This window comes from Lithobates pipiens, unplaced genomic scaffold (genome assembly GCF_037356315.1).
Source record: "Lithobates pipiens isolate NorthernLeopardFrog02 unplaced genomic scaffold, aLitPip1_a1.2 Scaffold_16, whole genome shotgun sequence".
Classification (NCBI taxonomy): Eukaryota; Metazoa; Chordata; class Amphibia; order Anura; family Ranidae; genus Lithobates; species Lithobates pipiens.
Window position 1 is genome coordinate 264,457,829 of NW_027507748.1, and position 10,212 is coordinate 264,468,040.

General features: G+C 44.4%; 1 protein-coding gene across 2 annotated transcripts in view; it reads right to left on the bottom strand.

Moving 5' to 3' along the window:
- Positions 1-7,353, bottom strand: part of LOC143982541 (ubiquitin carboxyl-terminal hydrolase 49-like) — a 110,018-nt gene extending 102,665 nt beyond the window's left edge. For both annotated transcript variants that reach the window (XM_077481374.1, XM_077481375.1), the window contains exon 1: positions 7,223-7,353. The gene's annotated coding sequence lies outside the window, so the exon portion shown is untranslated. The remainder of the gene's footprint in view (positions 1-7,222) is intronic.
- Between the last annotated feature and the right edge of the window lie 2,859 nt (positions 7,354-10,212).

Genomic DNA, 10,212 nt, shown 5'->3' on the forward strand with positions numbered 1-10,212 from the left:
GCCACCGCGCCTGGTCCGGTGGCCCGGTCTTCTGTCGCCGTCTTCCGTTCTTCTGTCGCCGCCTTCGGTTCTTCTGCCGGGCCACCGCGCCTTCTTGTAGCTCTTTTACAGGCGGTGGCCCGGTCTTCTGTCGCCGTCGCCGCCTTCCGTTCGTGTTCTTCTTCTTGTTCTTCTTGTTCTTCTCCAGGCGATGTTGACACGTCGCTCCCTCCGGCCGGAATGCCAGAGCCGCCCTGCGCTGTGACTTATATAGTGACAATGGGGCGGGGTCACATGGTATATGTCACATGGGTTGATGTCACATGGTGACCCCGCCCCCTTACGATGTCATAGTCCCCATGTGACATCAACCCATGTGACCAACCCATGTGACATATACCATGTGACCCCGCCCCATTGTCACTATATAAGTGACCGCACAGCGCGTCCCCGGCATTCCGGCCGGAGAGCTCGTCGAGTCAACATCGCCTGGAGAAGAACAAGAAGAACAAGAAGAAGAACAAGAACGGAAGGCGGCGACGGCGACAGAAGACCGGGCCACCGCCTGTAAAAGAGCTACAAGAAGGCGCGGTGGCCCGGCAGAAGAACCGAAGGCGGCGACAGAAGAACGGAAGACGGCGACAGAAGACCGGGCCACCGGACCAGGCGCGGTGGCCCGGCAGAAGAACCGAAGAGGGGGACAAGACCCCCGAAGTCGGGAGAAGAGGCCGGCGGCGGGGAGGAAGAAAGCCGGACTCCTCCGCTGGCAAAAGAGCTACACACACATAGCGGAGGAGTCCGGCGAGAAGACCCCCGAAGACGGAAGACCCCCGGCTGTGCAATAAAATATTTTTTCCCCCTGTGTTGTGTTTTTATTTGTACTTTATTTCACAGGTGAATGGGTAGGGGTACATTGTACCCCATACTCATTCACATAGGGTGGGGGGCCGGTATCCGGGGGCCCCCTTCTTAAAGGGGGCTCCCGGATTCCGATAAGCCCCCCGCCCGCAGACCCCGACAACCAACGGCCAGGGTTGTCGGGAAGAGGCCCTTGTCCTCATCAACATGGGGACAAGGTGCTTTGGGGTGGGGGGGCCGCGCGGCCCCCCCCTTCCCCAAGGCACCCCCCCATGTTGAGGGCACGCGGCCTGGTACGGCTCAGGAGGGGGGGGCGCGCTCGCTCGCCCCCCTTTCCTGGCCGGCCGGGTAGCGTGCTCGGACAAGGGTCTGGTGTGGACTTGGGGGGAACCCCCACGCCGATTTTTTTCGGCGTTGGGGTTCCCCTTTAAGCCCATTCCAGGCGGCGGAGCCCGCGACGTCTCCCTCGCGGGCCCCGCCTACCTGTACACGCGCTCGAAATGGGCGGACTTTCCGAGCGGGAACAGTCCGCTCATTTCGAAAGTACAGCGGACAGGCCCACACACGGGCGGACTGTTCGCTCAAACACAGTTTCAGCGGACAGTTTTTCGGAATTTCCGAAAGACTTTGTCCGTCCAACTGTCCGCTGAAACTGTCCGCTGAAAGCCCACACACGAGCGGACTGTCCGCCCAAACACTGTTCAGCGGACAAGGTTGGGCGAACAGTCCGCCCGTGTGTACGCGGCCTCAGAGACAGAATAAACTAATCATGAGAATATATCATTTCACCCTATGATAAGATTCACCCTGTGATTACAGCTGCAAGTCTCTTTGGGTATGTCTCTACCATCTTTGCGCATTAGAGTGACATTTGAGTGTTTGAACAGCAATTTTCAAGTCTTGCCACAGATTCTCAATTGAATTTAGGTCTGGACTTTTTACTGGCCCATTCTAACACATGAATATGCTTTGATCTAAACCATTCTATTGTAGCTCTGGCTGTATGTTTAGGGTCGTTGTCCTGCTGGAAGGTGAAAAACAATAATAATAATAAAATTAAAAAAAATTCAAGTAGGCACACTTAAAAAATGCAAATGTGATAAATACACACGTGATTAACACCATGTGACAAAAGTGAAATTAGAAATGACCTTAAAATGACATTCTTGACAAAATAAATCCAAAAAGTCCATATATTGTGTGAACAAAAGTCCAATGAATGACAAACACTCCAGTGAAAATTATGTGTTTCTTGCAAGCTTCCACCACACCTGTGCGTTTGCGTTTCTGTGAGGGGAGTGGAATCGCTATCACCAGCTGCTTTAGCCTCACACTCTCGTGCTTGGCCAGAATTGCCTTAACCAAAATGGTGTTGTTTCAAATCAGATCTCCAATATCCAATGATGAATAAAAGTACTCTGAATCAAGTGATTGCTCCACATGTGAATTGAAAAAGAGGGCTCCAATAGTGTGATAACGTTCAATAAATGTACTAAAATTTCAAACTTCCATCACCATTGTACTCACATGTAAACAATTCACATCAAGCATTAAAAGATAATCACATCCAGTAAACCACATCAAAGCAATACGTGCGGCAGGTTTAAATGTAAAGCAGTCGCGGCAGACCCAGGAAGTGTGAATGCTGAAGATGTTCTCATCCGCTCCTCAACCCGATCCTTCGCTCTCCACTGCACCATGTCTCGTCACATCGTCCTACATCACATGTGCTAGAATGACGTATAGCTACACCCCGACATTTTTCGTAACTGAGACTTAATCATGGGATTCTGTCATTTTGTCAAGAATGTCATTTTAAGTTCATTTCTAAATTCACTTTTGTCACATGGTGTTCATAATCATTTGTGTATTTATTGTATTTGAATTATTTTTTTTTTTTTTTAAGTGTGCCTACTTTTTTCCCCCAATTTATTATTATTGTTTTCACTTATCACAGGATGAAATGATATATTCACATAATTAGTTTATAATTAACTACTTTATCTTATATTTACCACGTAGCGCCTCCATTTATTCCTATATTTTCTAATAGGGGTTTAAATCCCGATTGCATTATTATTTTTAAGTGACAGCTGTAGGATCTACCCCCAAAAGCACTGTGGTGGTTTCACAGGGATAGGCAGATTCACTTGTAAACCAATGGTTTGAAGAGACAGAATAACAAAAATATCCAGAAAAATGCATTGCAAAAAAGTTATAAACTGATTTCACATTTTAATGAGTGAAAAAAGTATTTGATTTATCAGCAAAATTTCTGGCTCCCATGTGTCTTCTATACATGTAACAATCTGTGATTAGGAGCACTATCTTAAAGGGGGTGCTTCTAATCTCAGCTTGTTACCTGTATAAAAGACACCTGTCCACAGAAACAATCAGATAGATTCCAAACTCTCCACCATGGCCAAGACTAAAGAGCTATCCAAAGATGACAGGGGCAAGATTGTAGACCTACACAAGGCTAGAATGGGCTACAAGACCATCGCCAAGTAGTTTAGTGAGAGGGTGACAACAGTTGGTGCAATTATTCGGCAATGCAAGAAACACAAAATAACAGGCAATCTGCCTCGGTCTGGGGCCCATGCAAGATCTCACCTTGTGGAGTTTCAATGATCATGAGAACGGCGAGGAATCAGCCCAGAACTACACAGGAGAATCTTGTCAAAGATCTCAAGGCAGCTGGGACCATAGTCACCAAGAAAACAATTGATAACACACTATGCCATGAAGGACTGAAATCTTTCAGCGCCTGCAAGGTCCCCTTCTCAAGAAAGCATATGTACAGGCCTGTCTAAAATTTGCTAATGAACATCTGAATGATTCAGAAGAGAAGAGTGTGAAAATGTTTAGTCAGATGGGACCAAAATCTAACTCTTTAGAATCAACACAACTTGACATGGGAGGAGGAGGGAGGGGTGAGGAGGGATACTGCCTATGACCCCAAGAACACCATCCCCACCGTCGAGCATGGGAGGTGGAAACATTATGCTTGGGGGGGGGGGGGGGGGTTTCTGCCAAGAGGACAGGGCAACTTCACCACAACAAAAGGGACGATGGATGGGGACATGTACCGTCAAATCTTGGATGAAAACCTTCTTCCCTCAGCCAGGGCATTAAAAATGTGTCATGGATGGGTATTCCAGCATGACAATTGTGATGGACTCTGGACACCCTGACTGGGTATTTCTGCCAAGAAGCTGCTTTCCAAAATCTGGAACACAAGACCAGTGAATCTGGCTATAGTTCTTCCAAGAATTAGGCAGTACGGGTTTTGGTGTAAACCAGAATAAGAACTATTTATTTGAACAAGAATACAGAATATATACACACACACACACACACACACACACACACACACCAGGAAGATACCCCCACTCCTGATCATATTACCCATACAAATACAAACTAGCCAGGAATATAATTACAACAACTGACATATACTATAAACATTAAGTAGCCACCTGGGTGACTTAGTACCCACCCAGACTATTACTATTCCGAGATCTCTACTTCAGGTCGGACTTGCTGTCACCGAGCTGCACACAGTGCAATACACATTATCAGAAGTATAGACACAGAACACCTTCAGACAATAGCAGGAGACCTACTTTTAATAAGCACATTTGGCCGGGGCCCCCAGACAGGTGGTTTGCTGATGACATCAGAATCTGCTTTGAGTCCCACAGTGTGGAGCAGTCCTTGCTGAAAATGTGGCCTATAGGCCCTTAACATGGACCCCGGGCCTAGGAGTACCAGAGTCTGTTTCTTGGGGAGACAGACTCGAATCCAAAAGTAACATTACTCCAAGGACCCCCAGGCATACGCCTCACAAAGAGTAGTGTTTCCTTAAAAGTCAGGGCCCATAGTCAGTATGCAAGAGGCTAGCCTGCAGTCTCCTCCAAAATCCCCTGTTCGGGTGAGTCTGTCACAACAATGACCCAAAACACACTTCCAAGGCAACAAAAGGAGTGTCTCAAGAAGAGGCACATTAAGATCCTGGAGTGGCCTAGCCAGTCTCCAGACCTTAACCCCATCAAGAAAAAAATAAATAAAAATTATGTAGAGGGAGCTGAAGGTTCGAATTACCAATCCCTCTTGAGATGTGTGCAAACCTGGTGGCCAACTACAAGAAATGTCGGACCTCTGATGTTGCCAACATGGGGAGGAGTGATTATTAGCATATTTTCCTAAATTTGTGAGCGGGGTGCCCTAGGGCTCTCTCCTGGGACCAATAACTTTGCATAAATGATATAGAGGTTAGAATAAATTAGTTCAATCTCAGTGTTTGCTCAGGATACAAAGCTAAAAAGAGCAATAACTTCCCAACAGGATGTAGAAACTTTACAAAAGAAACTTGTTAAAAACAGAAGTGGGCAGATATACGAGGTCTAATATTGAAACATTTTACGTAATACACTTGGCCGTTAAAAATGTACACGGAAATTACCAGAGAGGGACAACCTCCCTCTCTCTCCATTACATCTAACAGCAACTTCAATAAAAGGCAAGATGAAGTCATCCTTTTCTACTCCCATGTTTCTCAAAAGGTGGACAATAAGAGGTCAGCAACTATGAGGCAATGAAGATGACAAACTTTTAAAGGTTTATTAAAATACACATTTTAAACAATTTGAGCTTACCCATTTCCCAGCTTTGACCATACTTCTTTTTAAGGTTATAAAACATAGAACGAGTGCATTTTTAAGAACAGGTGAAACGTGTTCAATTAGGAAACATTCTCACTGTCAATCCATCTAATGCAGAATACCACACTGGCTGCCTCCTCATCGAGGACCAATCTATAGCCTAGGCCTAGAATGTAATGGAACTGCACAGCGATTTTAAACAAAATGTCTGTTCTCATTCATCCCGGTTATGGTACAGCTAGTAGTAACTGGTCAAATTCAACTGCGCTTGTTCTACAACGTTGACGATATTTCACAGCGTATCCAAACCACTTATTCAGTTCTAATGAGTGTTTGGAACATAGCCCAGTATTTATATGTACACAAATATTACAGTCACCTTAATCCAATCACCACAAAATATGTGAAGGCAAAATGTTGATTGTCCAATAAACAGGGTGGAAGGTGGAAATGTTTTGGAACCAACTACCCTGTTCTATTTACATATGCAGACTTCCTGACTCCAAGGGATCCGCTTATGTGTTAATCTATAGAGATATACATGGCTGAAGGTGTAAACTGTTGTCAAATTGCCAGGGTAAAGAGGTTAAAATGAAATATGTGAACAGAGGGAATCACTGGTTTGCAAGAGGTGTGAATGCAACCATTTATGTCAAACTGGAACATCAATTCCTAAACAGGTGTGGGGGCTTCTGACACCATGGGGGAAATTAAGACCCCTTTTACACCACACCACCGATAGCGTGGGCGGTAAAACGTCGCTATTTTAGCGGCGTTTTACCGCTGGATTTGCGGCACATTTCGGCCGCTTTTACCCCCCGCTAGCGGCCGTGAAAGGGTTAAAACTGCCGGCAATACGCCGCAATAGCTGCGTTTTGCCGGCGGTATTACAGCGCTGCCCCATTGATTTCAATGGGGAGCAGCGGTGGAGGAGCGGTAAACACACCGCTCCTTCACCGCTCCAAAGAAGCTGCTGGCAGGACTTTTCTGACGTCCTGCCAGCGTACCGCTGTAGTGTGAAAGCCCTCAGGCTTTCACACTACACGCAATGGTGCAGCTTCTTTAGGGCGTTTTGCAGGTGCTATTTCTACTGCTATATCGCCTGCAAAACTCCCTGGTGTGAAAGGGGTCTTAGTAAAAAGGAACCACACACACACACACAATCTGGTGCAGCTGTGCATAGTAACCAATCTTAGAACATCAGCTTGCTTGAATAAGTTTAGGACAGCAAGGCTCGGTTCACAGTGCAGCGATACTCTGCAATACTCAGCCATGCTCAGCCAATATTACAGTGGGGGAGACGACGAGGATATTACAGTGGGGACTATATGGTGGTGGAATTTTCACAGGTTTTTGAAAATTCACTTAGTATTTCCTGATCCGAAAAATTTTCCGATCCGTGACTCTGATCCAAGGAACGATCCGATCCGTGAGTTTTTTGATCTGTTGCACCCCTAGTGAGAAGTACTTCTATACACAATGCTTATGTCTTGCACAGTATTTCCAATCAAGACAACAATTGCCTCATTAACATTTACAAACTGCAGCAACATAAAACTACTAGAGTTTGTGTATCAAAATAACAAATGCAAAATATTCACATTAACTTTTGTTTTAGCATTATTTCGATTTTTTATTTTTTTTTTAAAAAAAGCTCATAAAATAATACCTAGACACAAGGACATATTAAATATAGAAATATAGAAATAGAATTTAGTTACCTGTTAACAGATTCATTAGAAATTCCACGCAGAGATGGCAAAAGTGGAATCTGGTTTCTCCCCATGTCAGATAATCACAGCACATGCCCAGAAGAACAGCCTACAGTCCCATGTGATTAATGAAAGCACCTTTAGTAAATCACAAAGAAATGGACACGGCATTAGTGGTCAAGAGAACAGATGGAAATGAGCTTTAAGCAACGACAGATGACAGAAAAAAAACAAAGTAGATCTTAAAAGACATACCTTTAAAATCAGAAAATTTATAAAAAAACAACAAAAAAAAAAAAAACGACCAGTAAAACCCAAAAAAGTTAGGACACTGTAATATCTACTTAAAGACATACATGAAGATAAAAAGGCTTCTGTGTGCAGCAGCACCCCCCCCCCCCCCCCGGCACCCCTAATACTTACCTGAGCCCCCTTCTCTGTCCAGTGACGTCCATGAGTGTCTCGGCCATCCGAGACTCCCTCCTGATTGGCTGAGACACAGCAGCATAGCCATTGGCTCCTGCTGCTGTCAAAGGTGGGCTAGCCAATCAGGAGAGAGAGGGTGCAGACAGGCCAGGCCGCGGCTCCATGTCTGAATGGATACAGGAAGCTGTGACTCGGCTCGGGTGCCCAGAAGAGGGACCCAAGAAGAGGAGGATCCAGTCTGCTCTATGCAAAACCATTTCACTGAGCATGCACGTAGAAAAAAAAAATTTCTATAAAAATAACAAACAAGAGTAAAGAGACTTTACAATCACTTTAAGGTAAAAAAACATTTTAGCTTTAGAACCACTTTAACCGCCCCACTTACATCTACTGCGGCAGGGTGGCCTGGGTGCGCGAAATCACGTACCTGTACGTAATTTTGTGCACGTGGTTTAGGGGGCGTTTGTGTGCGTGCCGCGCCCGCTGTGCACACCAATGCTCTGTGAGGGAGGAAAAGAGAGATCACTTTTCCTCCAGTGCATCCACTCCCCTCAGTTAGAAACACCTCCCAGGGAACACATTTAACCCTTGATAACCCCTGTAGTTAACCCCTTCCCTGCCAGAGTCATTGATACAGGAATCAGTGCATTTTTTGCATTCACTGTATTGGTGTTAATGGGCCCCAAAGTGTGTCACTTAGGTTTAGATATGTCTGCCGCAATGCTGCAGTCCCGATAAATAAAAAATAAAATCACAGAAGTCTCTAAATCAATCCCCCATTTTGTAGACGTTATTACTTTTGCGCAAACCAATCAATATACGCTTATTGGGATTTTTTTTCAACCAAAAATATGTAGCAGAATATATATTGGCCTAAATTGATAAAGACTTTATTTTTTTTACATTTTGGGGTTATATATTATAGCAAAAAGTAAAAAAATTTTTTTTCATTTTTTCAAAATTGTCACGCTTTTTTGTTTATAGCGCAAAAAATAAAAACCACAGAGGTGTTTAAATACCACCAAAAGAAAGCTCTATTTGTGTGGAAAAAAAGGACATCAATTTTTATTTGGGTACAGTGTCACACAACCACGCAATTGTCATTTAAAACGACGCAGTGTCATATCGCAAAAAATGGCCTGTCAGGAAGTGGGTAAAACCTTCCCGGGCTGAAGTGGTTAAAGCCTAACTCCAGCTTTTCTATAAAAAAAAAAAAAAAAAAAAAAAAGTTTATTATTTTGCATATGGCTCTGCGTCACTTTGACAATTGTGCGGTCGTGCAACACATACAATTTTGGTCCTTTTTTTTCCCCTATAAATATAGCTTTATTTTGGTGGCATTTGATCACCACCGCGTTTTATTTATTTATTTTTTTTTTAACTATACTTTGCACTATAAAACAAAAAAAGACTGACAATTTTGAGAGAACATTTTTTTTTTCTCGTCATAAATTTAGATTAATATGTGTTCTGCTACATATTTTTGTAAAAAAAGAAAAGAAAAAAAATCCCAATAGATGTATATTGATTGTAGATGCTATAAAACTTTTGTGCAAACCAAACTATGGTACTATCTATGGTACTTTTGCGCAAAACAAACTATGGTATACCATCTATACAATTTCTCATGTACCTATACAATCAGCGAGACTGCGATATTGCAGCAGACAAAATCAGACACTGACATTTTGCAGGAACCAGTGACATGAATACAGTGATCAGTACTAAAAATATGCAAGGTCACTGTACTAATGACACTGGTTGTGAAAGAATTCATCATCCACGGTACTCAAAGGGTTAAATGTCCAGCCAGCGTTTTTGGTGTATATGTATGGTGCTTTTACTAAAGGGAAGGAACAGATTCTATTACCTGCTTTGCGGGAAAAGAAAATCCTAAAACGTCCCCACTGACAGGACAGAGCTCTGCTTTGTTTACATATGCAGAGCCCTGTCCTGTGAGTCTTCCCGGCTGATTGGCATCTGCGATGTATAAATCACCTCCGGGCCGCACGCCCCCTACCTGGAAGCGCCGGATCATGTACCTAGTACGTGATCTGGCGCAGGAGAGCCGCCTTGCCACTGTATATGTAAAAAGTTAAATAGTTCCTTTGGGTCAAGCTGACCCTAATTAACCATTTATTTTATTAATACACGTGGCCATGGTCAGCGATATATAAACTATATGTAATATCAGCTACATAAGAGTATACAGCACCAGTGGCACAACTACTAGGGTCACATTTGCGATTGGGCCCTGTTGTCTGGGGCCCCAGAGGGGGGGGGGGGGGTTGCTGAGGGCATCTCTCTCTCATACAGCCCAGAGCCTGCACTGACAGTTCCCCCTCCCTCCTCCCTCGCACAGATGGGAGAGGAGAGAGCCGATCTGCTCCTTCTCCTCCTAGCCCTCTCTGTGTGCACCACAGGAAGTTTGAAGCCAAGCAACTGAATTTGATTATTCAGCTACTGGGTTTCACACTGCCCACTGTGCCCACAGGAGTAGATTGGCTCTCTCCTCTTCCATCTGTGTGTGTGAGGAGGGATAGAAAACTGTCAGTGCAGGCTCTGAGCTGTAA